The sequence below is a fragment of the Durio zibethinus genome, chromosome 7, assembly GCF_047325235.1.
Source record: "Durio zibethinus cultivar Kanyao isolate XHJ-2024 chromosome 7, ASM4732523v1, whole genome shotgun sequence".
NCBI classification, from domain to species: domain Eukaryota; kingdom Viridiplantae; phylum Streptophyta; class Magnoliopsida; order Malvales; family Malvaceae; genus Durio; species Durio zibethinus.
The window spans coordinates 12,619,969-12,645,267 of NC_143168.1; the positions used below are offsets into that span (position 1 = coordinate 12,619,969).

At 27.4% G+C, this 25,299-nt stretch overlaps 1 pseudogene; it reads left to right on the plus strand.

Annotated features, from left to right (window-relative positions):
* The first annotated feature begins 3,472 nt into the window (after positions 1-3,472).
* On the plus strand, positions 3,473-24,966 carry LOC111277989 (monooxygenase 1-like; annotated as a pseudogene).
* The last annotated feature ends 333 nt before the right edge of the window (positions 24,967-25,299 follow it).

The window sequence follows — 25,299 nt, forward strand, 5'->3', positions numbered from 1 at the left end:
ATAAGCATTTGTTGTAACAATTCTAGGAAACAAACAAGTACTTTAAGTTTTTATGTACTTGAATTTAATATCAACTAAATGCTACTATAACTATCATAATTGATTATGAATGATTATTGTATGTTTTATTAGATAAATTAATGTGGTTGGGACACAACTTTTGATGTCGCTCTTTATGGTGCCAGTGCTGGCTTATATATGATTTGCATTACTTAAATTAAAATTAATGTGCTGGGCTTATATACAACTTCTAAGTGTTATTTCTAGTTATATATGATTTTCATTATGTAATACACTGATCAATAATAACTTTTAAATACAGTATTTATATTTATTTATTTTATGTTAATTATATATAAAATATAAAAATTAATGAATAATAATTCATATTGCCATGTTAAATATAAAATATATTTTTTTAAAAAAATTTGAATTATATTATTTTTTTATTATATATTTTTAAACATATATTAATTTTTGTTTTAGTTTTTTAATTTATATTTTGAAATAATTTTATAATGAATTGAAAGCCTTTTAAACCCATTTTGTCTTTTTTTGTTAGCAAACCTATTTTATTTTATGTAACGAAAAGTTAATAGAGAAGGAAATTACTTGATTCACCAACTTCTATCGAGTTGTCGCTTTTCAAGAATAGTTTAATTAATATGTATTTTAATTTACTTTAAATCTTATTGATAACATATATAATATTATATTACAAAATATAAAGATACTTGATAAGTTTTACTTACATAGATATTTATATGGATAGTCTTTATATTTATTTATATGGATAGTCTTTATATTTGACACATATAAAATTACTTAAAAAGTTTATTTATGTGGATATCTATTTTAATAATTACTTTCAAACTGTTGACAACAAAATTTAATTTAGATAAATTATCTTTTTAAATTAAATTAATTTCCTAATAATCTAAAAATATTTTTTAAAAATTTAAAATTTTCAAATGTAGCAATAAATTAACTTAAAAAAATTTTTTTAACATATAAAAAATTACTCAATAAATTTTGTTTATTTGTATATCTATGTAAATAATTTTTGAATTATTGGCAAAAAAATCTAATTTAAATTAGATAAAATTTATCTTAAAGCTTGCTTTTTTCAAATTTATCTACAAATTTTAAATTTTAAATAGTCTTTCCATATTATCTGATTTGCATATTCTAATAATGACACATATGATAAAATACAATATTATGCTATTTTTTCAAAAAAATTCCTTGCCCAATTATCTATTATAGATTAAATTCTAATACAAATTTGAAATTTAAAAATGTTTATCTTATTTGGCTTAGATTTCACCAGCTATGTAGATTAGTTATGATAGATATGTGTTTAGTAGTTCTAGACATAAGGTTATTTATATTAAGATTAGCCGGTGAGCTTTTTTTTTTTTAAATTAAGTCACTTAATTAATTATTTATATATACCTTTTATGGCCACTACGATTCTACACTTGCCGGTTAACTCTGAACTCAATGACATACTTTGATTGCTTTTTTTTTTTTTTTTTTAATCTCTGAAACAAATCAATTTTATAGTCTCAAATCCTATAACTTTTTTCTTATGTATTAATTTTATCCTTTTTCATTGTCATTTGTCTATTTACTCTTGCTTTGAAGCATAAGGGGATCTTAAAAAAGATTTTGCATATCAGATGAATGAATTTTTAGGATGTTTTAATCATGGATGCTCTACCACACCTCTTAACAAATTCAACTTTTTTATTCTTTAAAAGTTTTCTTTCATTAATTAAACTCAAAACTTTTATCCCTACATGTGATTTGTGATATTATCATTCACCCTTTTTTCTTTTGCCTTTTCCCCTTTTTATGTTTTCAGTAAATCATGTGGAAAGGTTTGTAACTTTGACCTAATATTTACTAAAAACATGTCACTTTTTATAACTTTTTCAAATTAACCTTAATATGTCTCAGATAGCCTAGTCTTGTAACCTTTTATTTTTTTAATTTATGTTTACACTTTCAATTTTCACTTCTTTTCGGTTTCATTCATCGATTTCTTTTCTTCTTAATGTCTTTTTTTACGATGGTGATTTAGGTTGAAAAGGAAATATATTAAGGATATAAGTGATGAGGTAAAACTTTTTTTTTTCTTAATAAAAGCTCATTAAAGTAATTGTCTACATAAACCAGACATAATTTATATATATATATATATATATATAAACATGTTGCAATAGGGAAAGAGGTAATTTTTTTTTATTCTTTTATGTTGAATTTATTGATTAGGAGAATGATACATTAGCTATATATATTACTGTCAAATTTATGATTTTTTTTAAGTTAAAAGAAAACATTAGCTATATATATGATATGATTTTTTTGAAATGAACAATAAATTACTTCAAATTTGCATTTTTTTCACTAGATAATTGTAAGCTTTTCATATCATTTAAATATTTTCATTTGATTATTCAATTTTTAAATGCTTTTAAAATTTAAAAATATACTTATCCAATTCTTTCAAATTATATAATAGTTTTATATTAATTTAAATAATATATAAGACATCTCTTAAATCATATTTCTCAAGCAGTAGTAAAATTCATTAGGAATATTAGTAATTATTTTTTTAATTTAATAAAAGATATTCTTTTTCAATTTAAATATATATCTATTAATTTTAAAAAAATTATCTTATCACTTATGATTTATTAACAATCTCTCAAATTTAATGAAAATCGTAGATAACTATAATTTTCTCATTAAATTATACTCCCAATATACTTTCTAAGATGTTTTTGTTTTTACCTTTGCGTCAAATTAATCTTTTAAAGATAAAGACATTAATCTTTCTATTGTTTTTTTTAACAATATTGAATTCATATCTATATTTTTTTGCTCTACGTTGATTTTGAACTTGTGTATATTCATGCCCAAGTGCTACGCAATTGATAAATCATGAATCATAATATTTTTTGTTCTTTTGGGCAAATGAAATTTTTATTTAACATGTTTGCATTATTTCTATTTTAAATGAAAATTGGACAATGTGAATGAAAAAAAGTATATAATTATTACTATTACTACTACCATATTTTTAATTTTAATAATTGATATTTTAATTAACATTTACATTCTTTCATAATTATCTTACTTTTAACAAATTAACCCAAAACTATTATATGTATTTTATATATACATTATACATGTAAATTAAATCATGTTTATTTATATGTTTATACATATATTTAAATAAATAAAATTAATTTGTGTATCGCACGAATTATAAATTAATTTTATATTAAAAAAATTGTTGAAAGATTTCATTTTAGATATAATAATAATTTAGAAAGCAAAGCCAGCCCATTCGATAATTATTTTATTATAAAATAATAAAAATATTATTTTATATATATTCTAATACATGTTTCTAAAATTAAAATAAAATTAACAGAGAAGGGCATAAAATTCTATACAAGAAATGGAGTATGGTCAAGCTTGTGAGTCTGTACAAATAGATTTCTGGACATCTCCAATGATAATTAATCTTTTGTAAAAGGTTATGGTGTTTAGTTTGAATAATAAAATTTATATATTATACCATATTGACTGTACACCAAGCATTTAATTTTTATTTATATAATAGATTGACAAAATTGTCCCTCCAATCCATAACTAGGCTAACGAATTTTAGGTTTTTATTCTTTAGAATTGGAGCAATGTGTGATTAATTGTTCTTTCATGACAGAATGTAAATGGATGCGATGGTGTGAGCTCTATAATATCAAATTTTCTAGGCATAAATTCTCCAAAGCTTTTCTCTCGATGTGGGACCAGAGGTTCCACAGATTACGAATGAGGTCATGATTTTGATGATCAATTTCGTCTATATCACTCACAAACTGTTCAAATGGTCAAATGGGACTTCCTGTCACGGACAAGCTTGTTTATTGGTTTTTGATTCGATCATTAACTTCTCAAGGTAATCTTTTTTTTTTAGGTTAAATCATAAAAAGTTAATTATGGTTTTGGGGTTAATGTTATTAATAATTTTTAAATTATAATAAATGTTTAATTTAATATTTTAAAATTATTTATTTGTTATATATTATAATTTAAATTAATTAAGTATCATATTAATTAATCAATTTATAATGTAAATATTATATAAAAAATTTTTAAATTTAAATATTATATTAATTATTTTATTTTATTTTAAAAATATATTTTTTTAATTTCATGATTATTTGTAATATTAAAATTTTTAAATAAATATTTTTTAAAAATTATAATAATTAAATTGCATGGTAATTATCAGATTTGGGTGCTTCAAAGAAAGATCCAGAAAACATAAAAGAAGCATCAATGGAAGCAAAGAAGGGTTTCCCAGAAGATATGGTAGAAATGATAAAGCTCAGTGAACCCAAGGCATTGTACCTCACAGAACTGAGATTCCGAACGCCATGTGACCTGTTGCGAGCCAGGTTTAGCAAAGGGACAGTGGTTGTGGCAGGAGATGCAATGCATGCGATGTTTTCTTTGATCTCACAGGGTGGAGGGGCTTCTCTCGAGAACGCTGTTGTGCCGGCGAGGTGCATGTCAGAGAAATTGATGCAGGTTGCTAATCAAAACCAACTTGGACGAAAATTGACGGTCGAAGAAGCTCTTGATTTGTACGTTAAAAAGAGGAGGATGAGACTTTTCTGACTTTCTTTGTAGACTTATTTAATTGGATTAACATTGGATAATACAAGGTGACGAAAGTTTTGGATATTATCACCCTAATTCTCATTTTCAGATACCAAAAAAGTCATATTGGTTATCATAACGGTTTTTTATTCGTTAGATTTAAAAAAAAAAACAATTTAGAGTTGTTATTTATCTTTTTTGAAAGATGTGATTGATCAACTAAAAATATTATTTTTTAATCAAAATTTTAAAATTAATTAAGATTTATTAAGAGAATTTTAGGTTTACAAAATTAAGATTGGGCTTTGGAGTATGATTACGAGTGAAAAAAATATTAACACATTCACATTGTCCATCAACGAATGGTATCAATTAAATATATATAATACTTTAATCTTGATGATGTAGTTTTTTTTATATTCAAATTTAATTGCTTAAAATTTATTTGTGAAAAGCATCTTTTGTTGTGAAATTATTATTATTATTATTATTATTATTATTATTATTATTTTGTATTTTATAAATTCTTTAACACTTTGATGGAATTTATAAAAAATCTTTATTTAGAAAATATTTCAAAAAAATTAACTATTCACAAAATTCTCGAAATCTCATTATAAGATATTTTATTTATTTATTTATTAAAAAAATTTTATTGTGATTATTTACTGTTTATTATTATTAATTTTTTTATTTAAAAAAATCTAAATTATCTCGACTCATTGACGAAATCAAAAATATTAATCTTTTACTTATATTAAAGAAAATTAAACTCTTTCAATTTTCTTTAAAAATTACATTTTTTTTAGAATATTTATTCAAATAATTCATTATCATTATTATTATCTTTTATGTTGTTTTTATTCTTTTTATATTGTTTATATAAACCTTTATTCTAGTAAAAATAATTTTGGATTATTTCAACTCTAAGAAAAAATTCGAAAAAATTTATTTTTACTTGTAATAATTAAAGAAAACTAAACTCATTTCATTTTCTCTAAAAATTACATTTAAAATATTCATTTAAACAATTTTTCATTTCCTTTTTATTTTATTTATCTTTTTTATTTTATTTTTATTTTTTAGCACAAAATATTTTTTAAATTATCTCAACACTTTAGTAAAATTTAAATAATATTGTTGCTTGCAATAAAATTTTCTTTTCCTTAAATAGCTATTATTAATATATTTTTTAAGACTTAAGCATATTATATTTTTTTAGGTCCATACTTTATTTTAATTCTACTTTTCATTTCTTTTATTTATTTCTAAAAAACCTTTTATTAGTGATAACATAAAATAACAATAATAATAATAACAATAATATCAATAAACTAAATAAATAAATAGCATAAAATAATATAAGAATCAAACATAACATAAATAAAATCAAAATCAAAACAAAAAATAAAAAGAAAAATAAAAGAAAAAACCTGCCAAATGGTTGGGTCAGCACGAAAGTTGATGTGCAAATCCTGCATGAGTCAAGAGTAGGTCAAATGCCCAAAATGACATCATTTTGGAGGCCAATAGGCCTGTTTTTATTTTTTTTTTCTTTACATTCTCTCTCTAAAACCCAAAGTCTCTCTCTAAAAAAAAAAACCTACTTGTCGGTCACTATGCTACCTAGTTTTCAGTCAGTTGTCACCATGCACCGGTGGAGTGAAAACTTTAAGCAGAGCCAGAAAATGTAAAAAGTCCTAGATTTCAACCACTTTTCCAAATTTTAGTGGCCGAAAAATTTCACTAATCACCAAAAAATTTAAATTTTCTTAAATTTTGACAACTTAAAAAAATTCAAAAATTTTCTATAAAATACCAAAATGAACCTTTTATGTTTTAAACACTTTTCCTGAAAAACAAATTATCAAAAAAAAAAAAAATCCCAAGCTTTCTAAATGATGGTTTCTAGTTTCAGCTAAAAAAATTTATTTTGCCAAAAAAAAAATTTTTTTTGATGGTTCCTTGTTGAAAGGATTGTGGTGTTTTTTTTTTAGCTTCTATGTTTCTTGTTTCCCTTTTTTTTTTTTTGCAAAACACCTAGGCTTCCTCATTTTTCTCTCTGTTATCCTTCCATTATGCTTGCAAGAATTGTGTCCTTTTATAAAGCCTCTAGGATTCAAATCTTAGATCTTTTAAAATCCTTCATGAAATTTTAGAGGCCAGTCCAATAACTTTTAGTCTCGAATTTCAAGCTGCCTAGTTAAGCAGTGTTAAGGGAGAAAAAGAATCACTCTAGCAGCTTGATTTCAGCTGTCAGAATTGAAACCAAATTTTTTTTTTAGTTTCTTTTTTTTTTATAAATTTATTTTAGGACAAAATAGATGTCTACAATTGTCCCTCTTTCCACATTGTTGAGAATTAAGAATAAGGCAAAGATAAAAAGACACTAATTTTGTTTGAGTAAACATATACAAAAGACGAAATATTGAACAAAAAGTTTTTTTTTTTTTGGAAGAAAATTTGAAAGGCTTTTTTAAACAGAGGCTTAACAACTTTTGAAAATTTAAAAAGACTCCTCAGACCAAAGGCTATGAAACTTTAAATTCAAAAGGCTCCTCTAACTAGTGGTAATGAAACTTTAAATTAAAAAATCTCCTCTAACCAGAGGCAACAAAAATTTAAATTCAAAAAGCTCATTTGACTAAAGGTAATGAAACTTTAAATTCAAAAGGAGCAAAGGTAACATAACTTTAAATTCAAAAGGCTCATTTGACCAAAGGCTATGAAACTTTAAATTTAAAAGGCTTATCTAACTAGAGGTTATGAAACTTTAAATTCAAAAGGCTCATATGACTAGAAGCTATGAAACTTTAAATTTAAAAGGCTCCTTTGATTAGAGAGAATGAAACTTTAAATTTAAAAAGCTCCTCTAACCAGAGACTACTAAACTTTAAATGCAAAAGGCTCATCTAAGCAGAAGCTATGAAACTTTAAATTCAAGCTATGAAACTTTAAATTCAAAAGGCTTCTCTGACCAGAGGTAACATAATTTTAAATTCAAAAGGCTTATTTGACTAGAGGTTATGAAACTTTAAATTTAAAAGGCTCATTTGACCAAAGGCTATAAAATTTTAAATACAAAAAGCTCTTATAAGCAAAGGCTATGAAACTTTAAATTTAAAAGGTTCCTCTAACCAGAGGCCATGAAACTTTAAATGGCTCATTTGACCAAAGATAAAGAAACTTTAAATTAAAAATCTGAAAGTACTTATAGGTTATGCCCTTGGGTCTTACAAACCATGCCTAATTTTGATGGAATCCTCTGACCAGAGGCTCTTAAAATTAAAAAGCTCCTTTGACCAGAGGCTATAAAACTTTCAATTCAAAAGGCTCATTTGGCTAGAAGCCATGAAACTTTAAATTACTTCTCTGACCAAAGGTAATGAAACTTTAAATTAAAAATCTGAAAGGACTTATAGGTTATGCCCTTGGGTCTTACAACCATGGCTAATTTTGATGGAGTCCTCTAACCAAATGTTCTTAAAATTAAAAAGCTCCTCTGACTAGAGGCTACAAAACTTTCGATTTAAAATACCCCTCTGACTAAAGGTGATGAAACTTTAAATTGCTTCTCTGACTAGAGGCAATAAAACTTTAAATGAGAAAAGGCTGAGAGACAATGGTATTTGAAAGATTCCTCTAAACAGAGGGTTCACATCTTTTCTACTTTTGACTTTTCCTTTTATTGGTCTTGAATTATCCTAGATTCATATATATGTTATGTCACATGCATGCATAAATGACATGTTCATGTTTTTGCAATGTCATGCAATGAATAATGATCATAATGCAAATGCACTTATGATGCAAATGAAGGGACCATCTTTTTTTTTTCTTTTAATTTTCAAAATTTCTCAATGTTTGTTTTCTTTCTTTTTCTCTTGAATCTCATGCATTCTAGTAGCCGATTAATAATTCTCTCCACATTTCCCATTTTCAATGTCTATCACTTTTATGACTTCTAGGCTTTCTTTCTCATTGACCTTTGTTCCTTACTATTTTGCTCATAATTTTAAATCTCTTTCAAAATAATGTGTGTGTTTTTTATGGTCATTGTTGTTCCTTCATCGTCTTTTGAATTTCACGACAATTATAACACATTACACATTTCTCTTTTTAATGAAAGGGACAAAATAAGGATAAATAAAAAGGGTATTTTATTTCAATAAAAGGGATAAGTGTTTCAGGCATTATCTAAAAGATATCACAAGAAAACAAGTAAACACATAACAAATATTCGGATTATCATGAACTAATTCATCATGGATTCTTTTCTAAAAACTCTTGATTAATGCCCTTTGACTTTTTAAAAATGCAGTAGACTAAGCTAGCCTAAAACTAATAAGATCTTCTGAAATATATTAAGAATTGACCCACTCAATTCAATGCTCTTTATTTAAGTCACATTTTTAAGTTTTTAACTTAGATATCTTTTTCATTCATTTTACTTTTTTACTTTTTTTTAAGCATAGTACTTTTTTACTACATCAACATTGATTGAATTTGATAAATCATCCTTATCCATTCTTGCCAAGATCAGTGCCCTACCAGAGAAGACTTTTTTCAGCATATATGGGCCTTTCCAATTAGGAGTCCATTTTCTCTAAGGATCCTGTTGGTTAAGAAGAATCTTTTTCAATACTAATGTTTCTTCTTGAAATTGTTAAAGGTGAACTTTCTTGTTATGAGCTCACATCATTCTTTTTTGATACAATTGACTATGACAAAGTGCAACTAGTTTTTTTCTTCAATGAGATTCAATTATTCTTAATGAGCACGAACCTATTCAGCTTCTTCCAACTCAACTTGTATGAGAGCATGTAAGAAAGGAATTTTAACTTTAATGGGCAACACTACCTTTATCCCATAAACCAATGAAAATGGTATGGCTCATTTAGATGTGCGAATCAAAGTTTAATACACATGTAATGTAAATGGTAGCTTTTCATACCAATCTTTATACACATCCATCATATTTTCAATAATTCTCTTTATGTTTTTATTGGCTACTTTATTTGCCTTATTCATCTTCAGATGATAAGGCATCGATTTATGGTATTTGATTTTGAATTGAGCACAAACCTCACTTATTATTTTGTTATTAAATTAAAAGCATTATCCAAAATGATCTTTTTTTAGAAGTCCATATTAACATATGATCTCTTTCTTGATGAACTTGCAAATCACCATTCTTGTTACATTAGCATATGAAACCATATCTACCTACTTTGTAAAGTAGTCAATCACCACTAGAATGAATCGATGTTCATTTGAAGCTTTTGGCATAATGGGCCCTATCACATCCATTCCCCGTATAAAAAAAGGTCAAGGTGTTGACATAACATACAATTATGTTGGAGGAACCTACATCTTATCTACATAAATTTGACATATGTGGCATTTTCTAGCATAATCGATGTAATCTTTTTCATTATCAATCAATAGTATCCTACTTTCATGATCCGTTTAGTCATTATGTGGCCATTTGCATAAGTTCCACAAACACCTCCGTGGATTTCTTCTAGCAATTTTTTGGCTTCAGCAGCATTCACACATCTTAATAGTGTTTAGTCTCGACTTCTCTTATACAAAATTTTTTCATCCAGAAAGAAACCTATAGCTAGTCTTCTCAAAGTTCTCTTATCATTCTCTTATATATATTATGGGTATTCTTAATACTTGATATATTGTAATATGTCAAAATACTTTAGTTTTTCATCAACTTTTTTCTCAATATAGTGAGCTAGTTTCTTTTGCATGCTCAACTTGAACATTACTGCCAATGTAGCCAAAGTATCAGCCATCTAATTCTTTTCTCGGGGTAAATGATCAAACCAAATATTTTAAATTTTTTAATCAATTATGATATGTACTTTTAGTATAAAACTAACTTTGAACCTCGGGTTTCCTATTTTTCTCGTAATTGGTATATGACTAAGGTAAAATCTTTATAAACTTTCAATGCATAGACTTTTCTTTCAAGAGTAGCTTGAAGACCCATAACACATTCTTCATATTTTGTCACATTATTGGTACAATCAAAGCTTAATTTTATAGTGATTGGGTAGTAATTTCCTTTTAGAGATATCAAACTAATCTATACTATGCCTCAAAGCATTAAATATGGCATCAAAATACATCTTTCACAGCTCTTCATTAGGCTTTTCTTTATCTATGTGCAATATAAACATTAAATCTTCATCAAGAAAATTGAATGTCATAGGCACATAATCTTCATGAGTGCGTTCTATGAGAAATTCAACAATAACACTTCTTTAGATTATCTTTTGGGACATATGCATGATGTCATATTCAAAAAGTAACACTTGTCATCTTACTATTCTTCCTGATAATGAAGGCTTTTCAAAGATGTACTTGATTGGATCCAGCTTCATAATTAGTTAAGTAGTATGATACAACATGTATTGTTTGAGCTGATGAACTATCTAAGTTAGTGCACAACATATCTTTTTCAATGATGAAACTTTGACTCATAATCAATGAACTTTTTACTCAAGTAGTAAATGGCTTATTCTTTCTTTCTTTTTTTATCATGTTGCCCTAAAACACATCCTATTGATTTTTTATGCACCATCAAATAAAAGATAAGAGGTCTTCTAAAGATGGGTGGCATTAATATTGGTAGGTTTGAAAAGTATTCTTTAACTTTTAATTTCATTTAACAATCTTCACCCCATTCTTTTAACCTATATTTTCATAGAATCTTGAATATGAGGTCACATTTGATTGTAAGTTGGGAAATGAAATGTTTAATACAATTCAACCTTCTTAGATATCTCCTTACATTTTTGTGTGTGCGTGAATGTGGTAGTTCTTAGATGATGTATATCTTATCTGGATCCACTTCAATACCTTTTTTACTGACCATAAATCTAAGTAATTTTTCAAAAGTTATGCCAAAAATGCATTTAGCTAGATTAAGCATGAGTTGAAACTTTTTTAATCTTTCAAATAAGTTTATGAGATTAGCTACATGATTTTCTTCTTCACAAGATTTGGCAATCATGTCATCCACATCCATCTCTATTTTTTTATGCATCATATCATGGAATAGCATTACCATGGTTCTTTGATAAGTTGTCCCAACATTTTTCAAATCGAAAGACATCAGTTTATAGTTTAAGTTCCCTACAATGTCATAAAAGTAGTTTTTTCCATATCTTCTTGTGCCATCTTGAGTTTATTGTAGCCTAAAAGCCCATTCATGAATGAAAATAGAGAGTGCCTAGCAGTATTATCCCTTAAGATGTCAATATGGGGTAATAGAAAGTTATCTTTTGGACTTGCTCTATTTAGATCCCAATAATCAACACACATCCTCATTTTTCCATCTTTCTTGAGTATTGAAACTATGTTTGCCACCCATTTGGGATATTTGGCTACTTTTAAAAATCCAATATCAAATTACTTTTTCACTTTTTCTTTTATTTTCAACAACATTTCAGGCTTCATCATTCTCAACTTTTATTTAATTGGTTTGCACTCGAGCTTCAAAGGTAGCTTATGCACTTTAATTTTGGTATTTGGCCTTGACATATCTTGGTATGACCAAGCAAATACATTAACATATTCATATACCAACTTTATCAACTCTTATTTTATTGGCAGTGGCATTGAAGTACCAATCTCAATCTCTTTTTTAATTTCTTCATCCCTCAGATTCACAACTTCAGTGGATTCTTGATAAGGCATGATTTATATATCTTCTTATTCCATTAATCTTAATAATTCTAGGGATATTGCATGGTCTTCCTCATTTTTTTCATCGTCCAGTTCACCAATATAAATAGAATTTTAAAAATCAAATCCAAGAATATTGTCATGATGATCTTCACATTCATTATTTGAGTACCTGAAAGTAAGTAAAATGTATGAAATGTAGAGGGACGTATAATAATGCGAGGAATTGAAATGAAAGAGGAAAAATAAATGGACAAATGTGCTATGCTTGTCATTCTAAATAAGGGAACAAACACACATAAGACATTTAATGCTTTTAACAAAAGCATTTAGATTAGGTTCAACATATTATTTTAAAGAAAATTTAAAAACAACAAGTAGTTACTCAACATGCCAATTCTTCAATTCTATACCAAGAGGAGTAGGATACACCCCTAGCCAACATAGATCTTCATTCACCTCTTCTTCACCCAAAATCTATATTAAAAATTTAGTGGAGATATCTTTCAATGATGGTGTATGCCCCTTCTCAATGTTTTTTGCTACATCTGGTTAGATATAGCTAGCTGGGATGAAAGTCTCATAAAAGGAAAGAAAAGACATGCCTCCAGTTTTTACCTCTTACCCCAAACAATGAGCCAACCTTTTTTTTCTTTTCTCTTCCATGAACTTCATTCTTTCTTTTCAAGTTAGCTTGTATCATTGGCAAAATCAATCATTTTTCTTAGGTACCATCCATGGTCATTTCATCTCTTACAAGTCAACCCATACTTGTTGTCTTTTTTTTTTTGCCACTTCTTTAAAAGCCATCTTGAAAGCTCGTGATAGACATGAAATGGGCACTTTTGATCCTTCACCTACATAGGTTGCATTAACGAATTCAATGGATCTAAAAGAACATTCTAGGGCTTCTTCAATTACTTTAACATATAATGTTATAGATGGTTTAGTCACCAGTAGATCTTTTTCACCAGCAATAATGACCATAGTTTCATTAATTATGAATTTTGCCTTTTGAAGTAGAGTCGAAGGGATAACTCCTGTCATGTGAATCTATAGCCTTCTTAAAATATAGCTATAGGAAGAAGCGATATCCATGACTTGGAAGACTATGTCAAAAGTACATGGGCTGATTTAAATTGACAGCTTGATATTACCTATCACTTCACAGTGAGTTTTATCAAAAGCCTTTACTATTATGTGACTTGTCTTTATGTAACACATGTCAATTGGTAATCTAGATAGTGTGGTCATAGGCATGACATTTAAAGAAGATCCATTATCAGTAAACATCTTGGTCAGTGTATGATCTTTGCATCTTATAGAAATATGTAAGGCCTTAGCATTGCCTTTACTACCAGATGAAATTTTGTCATCACTAAATGATATAAAATTTTTTACTATGATATTTTTCACTATACGATCAAATTTCTTTATAGATATATTATGAGCTACACAAATCTTATTAAGTACTTTGAACAAGGCATTTCTATGAGGCTCAAAATTTAGCAACAATAAAAGCATAGAAATTCAAGTTGGTAAGTGATTCAATTACTCCACCACATTATACTCACTATGTTTAATAAGTTTCAAAAACTCACAAGCTTTCTTTTCTATGACTAGATTCTTATGTTCTCGGTCTAGGACTGATGTCAAATAAGTCTCTTGATCATTGGGTGGTCTATCTTTTTTTTCTAAACTTGTCTCCCTTTCTTTTATTTTTGCTTTTTATGCTCTCTCAAGCACTTTTAAGGTATAACACCACTTACTTCGAGTTATGCCCCCTACACCAGTTATGTTTGCTATGCTTACATCATATGAGCCACATTAAAGGGAACCATTACCCAAACCTTGTGATATGATATTACAATCATATTTCCAAAGGATTGCCTTATCAATTTTGTATGAAAATGTGCTATGGACCTTAATTGTCACCTTTAGCATAGTTGTATAAACTGGTTCATCAATTTTAGCACTAATTTCTCATCATAAAATATGGTGACAAGCTCAAAATTCATATGAATTGGCTTATCAAGCTTAACACTTGGTTTTTCTTCATAAAATATGGTAATAGGCTCAAAATTCATTCGATAAAGCCTATTTTCAAATGAATATCTTATCACAACATGCATTAAACTTTTTTCATGTTTCTCATAAAATTCGATCAAAAAAGAATCCATCATCTTTTGCAATTCCTGTCTAAAGGTTTCACAATCCTGAAATGAATAACCAACCACCCTCCCTCATATGAAATTCACAAGTTTGATTAGGATTATATGTGAAATTCTTATTTTCTGTGTTTTAGGTATTGGGTGAATCATATTGGCTTTCAATATGATAGCAAATATTCGGTCCATAAGAGTTTTAATCTTGCTTACTTCTCTTTTAATGTTTTGAGTTGTCTCACTACTTAAAGCATTTACTGATCACCCATCATAATTAGGCAACAGATTGGCCTCTACACTTGGTTGGGCCTTTTGTTATGAAATTCAAATTTTCATTATCAATCAACCTTTGCACTTTACAATTGAAAGCTATAAAATTTTCTAGAGAATGACCCTAAATCCTATAATGGTAATCATAGGAAGCTTCAAGATCATACCACTTCAAATATGAAGGTTTTAAAGGCTCTATAGGTTGTCAGGCCACCAAGTGTTCTGAAATAACTAAGGTAACAATTTCATGTAAGTCATAGGAATTGGATCAAATGGTTGTTGCTCTCAATTATTTCAAGATTCCTTTTTATTAAAGTCTATGGTATTTGCTAAGGGGAAAGTCGTGATAGAGGTACTCGAGGATAAATATTAGTTTGAAAGGTAGGTATCTTGGTTTAAATTGGTTGGTAATGGTATGGGTTCTGAGAAATGTTGGAAATGGTAGGGTAAGAAGGTTGGTATATAAAATATAAATGGTATGGAGTAAAATATCTTGGTTTTGGTTTTTTAGTGGTGATAGCTTGCACTTCTGCTTCTTTCTTCTTATGTGGTCTTTCTTTCTTTGATCCAGAACATCATCTCCATCAATCTTTCCATTTTTAATGGCATTTTCTATTATTTCACCCATAATCACCATATCAATAAAATTTTTAATAGCATGACCACTAAGCATATCATAGTAGTGGCTCAAAAGGTATTGATGAATAGAATTGTTATTGTTTTTTCAGTGAAAAGAGGCTGAACTTAGGTGGCAACATCTCGTCATCTCTGGGCATATTCTTAAAATTTTAATTGACTTTTTTTTTTTCATGTTTTTCAAGGGTAGTCTATCTAGAGTTATGTTTGTGACATGCTTATATTGAATAATAAATTCTTAGTCAAATATTTTCATGAATGAATACGACTTTTATTTAATTAAATATACTATCTGACAATTGATCCAGTAAGATTATCCTAAAAATAATAGATAAGCAACTTATCATTGTCTGTATGCCCGATCATTTTTTAGCAAAACAAGATGATATGTGCTTGAGGGCATTTGGTTTCATCATATTTTTCAAATTTTAGTACTTTAAACTTTGGTGGTATTATTAGATCTAGAATCAAACTGAGTTCACTCGCATCAATTGTGCCAAAAATATTTACATTTTCAATAACTTATAGCTTTTTTTCTAAGAGATCTAATTTCTACTGCACTTTTATATTCTTAGATTGTTCAGATGTGTTTTTTTTTTTTAATTTCTCTTATTCTTTTGGATCATCTAAATTTGAGACCATAATGGGCTCAACATGACTTGCCTCAATGTTTAGACCAACATATCCTTAACTTCATGGTTGAACCGTAAAGTGAGGTAAATTAAACTGAGTATGTGGCTACCTTTCAGGCTATGTCATTTATGGATACACTTGATGAGAGGCTTGAAAATAGGGTAGGGTAAACCTTAATGGATACAATGGATCTTTCTTAGTATTTTCTTAGACTTAAGGCTCTTTCACAGTAGTCACTTCTTCAGCTACCTCTTTTCTTTTAGTCATTTTCCTTATCATGTCCATCATTGCAGCTATTTCTCTTTAAATCTCTTCTTGAAACCTAGTCATTTATTCTATCAACTTTTGTTGAGACCTAATCATCTACTATTGCATATCAAACTGAACTTTTCCCATCCTTTCATTCTAGATGCTTGCTCATTATCTATGATTCTAACCTGTGAGCCAGTATTGTAATGATGACAAGTGGTTTGATTTATGTTTTTTGAAAGCTTAACTATCCTTGCACCCGATCAAGTTAAAGGAAACTCTTTAAGATTTGTATTTCGAGGCCTTTTTATTTTACTCATGATGTATTTTTTTTTTAATTTCAACATTGAATGGAACATACATATGATGTATGAATGCATGAATGCAAAGGATATGCTTGTTATGTATCTAATATTTGCAAAAGATTTTAAGTTTAAACATAAACTACCACATCATAATGTCACATTATTCTTATTGAATACTTCTTTCGTTACAATATTAAAATTTTCAAAAGAAGTACCCCACATACTTGTATTACTCATAAGCACTATTTAAAAAATTGGTCAAATATTGGTTACACTGTTCTAGGTAAGTTTTTTCCTTTATTTGTTTAGCTTTTTGGGCTATGTCTCTTACTTCGAAGCTGACTTCTCTTATCTATTCTATCAAGCGAGTTGCTTAAGATTCTTTTAGCAGACATGCCTTTCTTATAATATTGTGCTCTATATTCAAATTAATCTTGTTTTTCTATCAAAAGTTGAATGGTTTCTTGTTAATAGTGCATTTGTTATTTTAAGTCTTCGACAAGACCTTATAGTATCTTTTTTTTTTTCTATGGACTGACTACATTCTTCTTTTTTAGATAACAAATTAGACCAATGTTGTTTTGTGTTTTTTTTAAATTTTTCAAGCTCTAGGATTATTTAAATGAGGGACCTATACTAGCTTTTAGAAATATTTTCTTGTTTTCTTTCAAGCTTTCAAGATTTTGCTTCACTCTTATCAATCTTATCTTTTCAATCATTAATCTCATCCTGAAGCTTTTTCTTTGAAGCTCTCATATTTCTTTCTCTTCTTTAAATTTGTACTTTATAATCTTCATGTCTTCAGGAACCTCTTTATGATGGGCATCTTTTTGATAGCATAGTCTCTTTTCTTTGGGTTCAACTTTGCTTATGACATATTGACTTCTCCATAGCAGATATTCAAATATAGCTTTGTCTGTATACCTCTCACGATCTATTCTTCGAGTCTACTTCCATTCTTTGATAATTTCTTTCACCTTTCCCAAAAATCCTTATTCCTCAAAAGAAAATTTTAATTCCTGAAACCCATAAGACATTGGAACAAATTGCTCTGACCCTAATTATCAATGAACCATTACTAGAGCATAGCTTATACCTCCCCATGATCCTAAAATGGAACCCATGGTTTGTCACCACACTTGTACAACATGGCTTCTCGTGGCATCCATGAAGCTCTCCATATAACTTGAGCACTAGTGAGATTTTGGAATATTGATACCCATTCTTCTTTAGACTTTGATTCTGGCCACTCAACATTACAGAATTCTTCAATTGGCCTACTTTTATTCCTATAAGTAGAAGAAAATTTGCTCACAAAATGCTGAAGATGACTTTTTACCCAAATATAGAGTAAATGTGCACATCTTATGAAGTGTTCCCTTCTTTTTTGACAATGATTCAATGATCTAAAAGTTTTTGTAAGTATAGAAAAAATATGATTGATTTTGTTGTCCATTTGCTCGAGAAAGTCAATCACTGATACTTCAATGTGCCATAAAACTTTTCCTTCCTAGTTTTCAAGCCATGTAAGTGATCTTAATCTCTTATTAAATTTGGTTTTTATATTTTACTATCAAAATATTATATATATTTTTTTACATCTCTTTATTGTTTAGGTTCGACAGGGAATAATTCAAATGATGAAGAGATTTCAGAAGATTTAAGATATTTGGTTTACTTTCCAAATAATGTTGGTAGAAAATTTAAGGGTTTTTATCATTAATGATACTTCAATGTGCCCTAAGACTTTTGGAAAAAATGATCAAGCCAAATTGCTAAAGCTATCATTCTTATGCCTCATTCTTCCTCTAAGTGTTTGACGATGTAATCACATAAGATTTTTCATGGGATGCAATCACTTTTGCCTTTCATTTGGATATATGTGTTCATATTCTGAGTAGGAACCTTTATCATATAGTAAGTTTCTTTCGAGATCCAAACTTTTGACTTTGCCATTAGATTTTATCTAGATTTGAGAGATGCAACCATAACAATGTAGTATACTCTTTGATTATCGAGGTCATATCTGTCTTATTAAATATGAAACATCTATAAACGGGATCCCAAAACTAAACTACAGCTTTTATCAACTGATTTTTCGTAGGCACCTCAAGGAGTAAAACAATTTGATCATATTTTTCCTTGAAAACCATCTTCTTAGGAATTGTTACATGGTGCCAAATCTCGACCAACTCAGAGATGTCATTTTGTTGAAGCCTCAGTTTGATTTTTTTAGCTAAAATTTCCTATTCAAATTCTTTTAAACAATTTCGCATTCTACTTTGGGCTTCTAAAGATAGAGTGATCACCACATTAATCTCTTTATACACAGTGGCCTTCAAAACCAAGAACATGATAATGTTTTCAAAGTAAGACTGAAAATCTTCTTACTGATATTAGTACATTGACAAGCATATCCCATATGCAAGTGTTTATGATGATGCATAATCATGAAACAAAAAGAGAGAAAAACAAATTAAGGTTAGTAATCGTATTAAAATAAATATTCCCTCTTGTGTTTTAATTTAAGGTATAATTTACAAAATTGTATGGCTTTATCTAAGGTTGTTTTCTTAAGTTCACTATATGTAGGGTTTGGTAATTAACATAGTCTAAAAAGGTTCTCAAATTGATCATCACTATCATCCACTTTGGACTAGTAAGACCCCTAATCCTCACCTATAATGGGCTGCTAGCAAAACAAATTTAACTTGAGTGGAAATATTTCACTAGCCCAAGCAGAGGTATTATAACCTCACAAAAGCGTAGGTATCTACTCCCTCTAAAAAGGGATAGATTTAGGAGCCTGGGTATAGAGCTAGTGCATGAATGCAAATGTGCATGTGTGTGAGGGAATGTGGCAATTATTAATCAAAATAAAATTAACAATACAATTAGCAACAAATAAAATAACATAACAAAACTAAATAAATCCATCAAATTTTTACCCATTTTTTCTTATTTTTATTCGAAGATGAGATAAGAAATTAAAATAAAATATCAAAAATCCCAAAAAATCAAAGTTTGGATGACACATGTTTAATTTTTGGCTTGACTCTTTTCGTCTCCAGTGGTGTTGCCATGCTGTCATAACGATTTTTTGTCCGTGGGGACTCAACCACTATACTTGGAGAAAATTTTCAAAGTTACCACCAATCTTTTTTAGAGGGTGTGATTGGCCACCCAGAAATATCATCTTTTAATAAAAATTATAAAATTAATTAAGATTTACAAAAAAAAGTTTAGATCTGTGAAATTAGGATTAGGTTCGGAGGTACAGTTATGATAATGAAGGTATTGGCACCCTTATGTTGCTTGTTCAAGGAACGGTATCAATTAAACATGTATAATCATTTAATTTTGATGATATGGTCCTTTTTATATTTAAATTTAATTTCCTAAAATTTATTTGTGAAAAACATCTTTATTTAGAAAATATTTCAAAAAAATTGACCATTCACAAAATTCTCAAAATCTTGTCTAAGATATTTTTTTTATTTATTAAAAAATGATTTTGGCAACATTCCGACTCTTTGGTGAGTTCTTAAATTTTATTAAATAGATTTTAAGATTATCCCGACTCTTTAGTAAAATCCTAACAAATTTTAAAATCATATCAACTTTCTGATGATATTCTAAATAAAATTATTTTTTATTGATGATAATTAAAGAATTTAATTAATTAATTAATTTTTATTGTGATTTTTTTGTTATTATTTACTGCTTATTATTATTTTTTATTATTTAAAAAAATTTAGATTATCTTGACTCACTGGCGAAATTTTAAAATATTAATCTTTTTTCATTATCATTATTATATTATTATGTTGGTTTTTTTTATATTGTTTACATAAACCTTTATTCTTGTAAAAATAATTTTGAATTATTTTAGCTCTATGGTGAAATCCAAAAAAATTATTTTTACTTACAATAATTAAAGAAAACTAAACTTTTTCAATTTTCTCTAAAAATTACATTTAAAAGATCCATTTAAACAATTTATTATTTCCTTTTGATTTTGTTTATTTTTTATTTTATTTTTATTTTTTAGCAAAAATTATTTTTAAATTATTTAACACTGTGGTGAAATTTAAATAACATTTTTGCTTGTAATAAAATTTTATTTTCCTTAAATAGCTATTATTAATATTAGTATTTTTTAAAGATTTATGCATATTATTTTTTTTAAGTCCATATTTTATTTTAATTCTATTTTTCATTTCTTTTATTTATTTCTAAAAAAAATATTATTAGTAATAACATAAAATAACAATAATAATAATAACAATAATATCAATAAAATAAATAAATAAATAACATAAGAATCAAATACAAAAAAATAAAATAAAAATCAAAACAAAAAATAAAAAGAAAAAGAAAAGGAAAAACTTATCAAACGAGTCGGGTCAGCTCGCAATTTGACACCTGGATCCTTCGCAGGTCAAGTGCAAGTCAAACGCCCAAAACAATGTTATTTTATATGCCTATAAATAAGCCTATTTCTATTTTTTCCTCTCTCTCTCTAAAACACAGAACCTCTCTCTATAGGAAAGAAAAATCTTTCTATGTTGGCCATTGTACTACCCAATTTTCGACTGGTTATCATGCACCGGTGATCGAAAAACTTTAACTGGCACCAAAAATTGTAAAAAATCCCAAATTCCAACCATTTCTCATATTTCAATGGCTAAAAAATTCATCTTGTGGCCAGAAAATTCAATCGGTGCCAAAAATTTTAAATTTTCCCAAATTTTGACAACCCAAAAATCCAAAAATTTTTAAAAACCCCAAATGCTCCTTTTTTTTCTATTTTAAACACTTTTTTCTAAAAAAACTTATCAAAAAAAAAATCCCAAGCTTTCTAAGTGATGGTTTCCAGTTTCTAGTAAAAGAAATTTTTTTTTGTTTCTACCAAAAAAAAATTTTCTTTGCCAGTGGTTTTTTATTGAGAGAACTGTGGTATATTTTTTTTTAGCTTATGTGTTTCTTGTTTTTCTCCTTTTTTTTTATAAAACCCCTAGGCTTCCCCTTTTTTCTCTTTATTCTCCTCCCATTCGACTTGCAATAAGTGGCTCTATTTATAGAGCCTCTAGGATTCAAATCTCAGATTTTCTGAGATCCTTTGTGAAAAATTTCGAAGATATATTCGATGACTTTTAGTTACTATATTTCAAGTTGCCAAGTTAGGCAATGTAAAGGGAAAAAAAAACCACTTTGACAGCCTGATTTCAAGCTACCAGAGTTGCAACCTAATCTTTTTTTTTTAATTTCTATCTTTTTTTTATTAATTTATTTTGGACAACCAAAGTGACCACACTGATTATGATTGTAACAGCCTATAACCAATAAATTTATCTCATCTTTGTTTTTGCTTTTGCTTGGTAAATAATTGTATGCCTACATGCATATTGTAATGCTATGAGATGAAAATTTACAGTTCTATAATATTAATAAAATCAATTTAGTGAGTTGATCTCTCGTAAATTCATCCAAAATGAGCATCAGTTTCACGTACAAATCATGGAAAACTCAGGATGTGAATTCACCTAAAATGAGCATCAGTTTTACATACAAACCACGAAAAACTTAAAGAGTTTTTTATTTAAAGAGAATTTCAATTCAACTTTTTTTTTAGTAAAAGAATTAATTCAATTTCTCTTTTATATCATAAATTTGAATATTTTTGGCATATCTATAAAAAAATTTTGAATTAAAATTAAATAATAATTGAAGATTTTATTATTTTATTTTAATTAATTAATTTTTTAATTATTTATTTTTATTAATTAAATTTTTATTAAACAAAAAATAATTAAACATCAATATTTATTTTTATCTAATAATGAATGTAATTTGCTAAAATAAATATTAAAAAAATCACTCGATTCAAAATAAAACATTTAAAATTTGAGGAGTTTTTATAAATTTTATTAAAAATTAAATAATTATTGATTTTTTTTTCAAAACTTTTTTTCCTTTCACCATATTTTTTTTTCTTGTGAAATTATCGTGTAGTGTACTGTATTTTAAAGCTGAGAAGATCACGTGCTGGAAGGCATGCTTGCTGCCGGTTCCACAAATTTTTTTTTTGGGATTGGTTAGTTCCGCTATTTATGTAGTGGACCAAATAATAATGAATATCACAGAAATAGGTAAGGATCTAAATATACCTTCTCACCTTTTTTATTGAAAACAGATTTTTTATATAAAATTAAAAAAATAACAACATGTAAAATTAAAAATTTTATTAGTTATTTCACTACTTGTCAATGCAATAAGTGCTTCTTCTTTTTTTTTTTTTTGTCTTTTATCTTGAAATCAATCCTAATCTTAAAATAAATTGACGGATAAATTTCAAGAAATGCTTCATGAAAATTTATTTGAATTGACGTTTGGTTGCACTAGCTTTTTTAATATCATGGATATGGTTCATAAGAATAGATAACAAATGTTGATATTAACTTTTTTTATGAGAAAAATAAAAGGATAAGTGGCTAATATAATAGTGGTTTTGGAATTGTGAAGATTCTAAAATTAAGTTGTGATAGGCATTAAATATTATATTTTACCTTTTTAAATTGTTTGTCAGAAGCTTCAATCCTTCCAGTCGCCTAATCTCTGCCTCTTTTTCAAAAAAGTGTAAAAGAAAAATAAATTAACAAATAAAAATGAATGAAGAATTTATATGATAAACCACACGAGCTAGTTATAAGGAGAGCCGAGGTTCTACTATCAGCATTTTCATAGTATTCAATGCACACCAAAGGCAGCATACCTTCTCCTTCTTCATTTTCCGAAGATCAGCTTTGTAGGTTCTTAGCCTTTCAGCTCGGACTTTAACTTCATCCAAAGGACTCAGTTTTGAAGGTTTTCCTTTCCTTATTGACTCTACAGCCTTCTTTGTATCTTTAGGATCAGTAATAAGTTGAAAGGTAATTTTTATAATTATTTTGATGATTGTATATTATCTTAAAATATGTTATAAATTATTTTCTCTAATACATTTAATTTGCTTTTTAGGTACTCATTTACTTTACAGTCATATGTTCGTAATAGAAATAAATCCGAAGGATTAATTTTTAAAGGATACTTATTAGAGGAATGTGTAATATTATGTTCTAAATATTTGGATGGAGTTGAAACTAAGACTTCATCACCCTATAACAAACAATGATGTGCTTGAAAGTTCTAATGAAAGATCTAATGCAGAAGCATCATCTATTTTTCATAGACCAGGTTGTCATTTGGGAAAGGGGGAAAAATTCACACTGGACAATGATACTTTGCTAAAAGCACACCAATACGAGTTAAACAATTCTGATATCGTTGCACCATTCATTGAGTAAGACACAAACTAGTACCTTTGTGAAATATTTTTTAAGTTTTATGTTATATTTTTACTATTATTACATTTTGTGATAACTATAGGAGACATTTTATTGCTCAAAAATCAACATTCACGTGCTTCACCCCGATTTATTACACGCCTTCATAAGGAAACTTTTCCTTCCTGGTTTTCCAGCCATGTAAGTGATCTTAATCTCTTATTAAATTTGGTTTTTATATTTTACTATCAAAATATTATATATTTTTTTTACATCTCTTTATTGTTTAGGTTCGACAGGGAATAATTCAAATGATGAAGAGATTTCAGAAGATTTAAGATATTTGGTTTACTTTCCAAATAATGTTGGTAGAAAATTTAAGGGTTTTTATCATTAATGACTTTCGGTTTCACACGAAAAAACTTCAGAGAAAATGAAAAAACTAAATCAGTGAGGTGGTTGTAATTGCAAAGACTTAAAGTTTTGCCAGTGCCAATGATAACATCCTGGTGGTGATGATGTGACGTGTTATGGTATTTTGAAGGAAATCATAAAATTAGATTACTGATTAATAGACAAGAAAGATATATTATTTAAGTGTAATTGAGTATCAAATGATAGAGAATTGAAAAAAAGATAAGTTTGGGTTTACATTAGTCAATTTTTCAAGATTTTCAATCTTTCAAGATTAATGGACGACAAGGAGTCATTGGCATTTCAAGGAGAATAATCTTTTTATATTTAAGATCCTATTGATAATGATTGGCATGTTACTATTAAGACAACTCCACGAGATTACTATAGAATGAATGAAGAAGGATTTACTGAAGTTGTAGAGATATACTTGCAAAGTGAACCATGTGACATATTTGCAAACTTATATTTGGATCGACACTTGATAATACATCCAAGATGAAGAATGTTTTGGGTATTATCATCCTTATTCTCGTCTTTGGAGACCAGAAAAGTCATACTGATTATGATTGTGGCCGCCCGTAATCAATAAATTTATCTCATCTTTGTTTTTTGTTTTGTTTGGTTTCTTTTTGCTTTTGCTTTTGCTTTTTCTTGGCGAATAATCGCATGCCTACATGCATGTTGTAATGTTATGTGATGGAAACTTACAGTTCTATAATATTAATAAGCTCAATTCAATGAGTGAAAAAAAAATTTATATGAAATTCTTTAAGAAAAGTTTGTGAATTTTTTTTTAAATAGTTTGATAAAAACTTCAATAAAAAATATAAATTGATAGAGTTTGATATGAAAATAAATAATAAATAATAAATTATTAAAAATATTATTTATAACTCAAATTTTATCGATATTTAA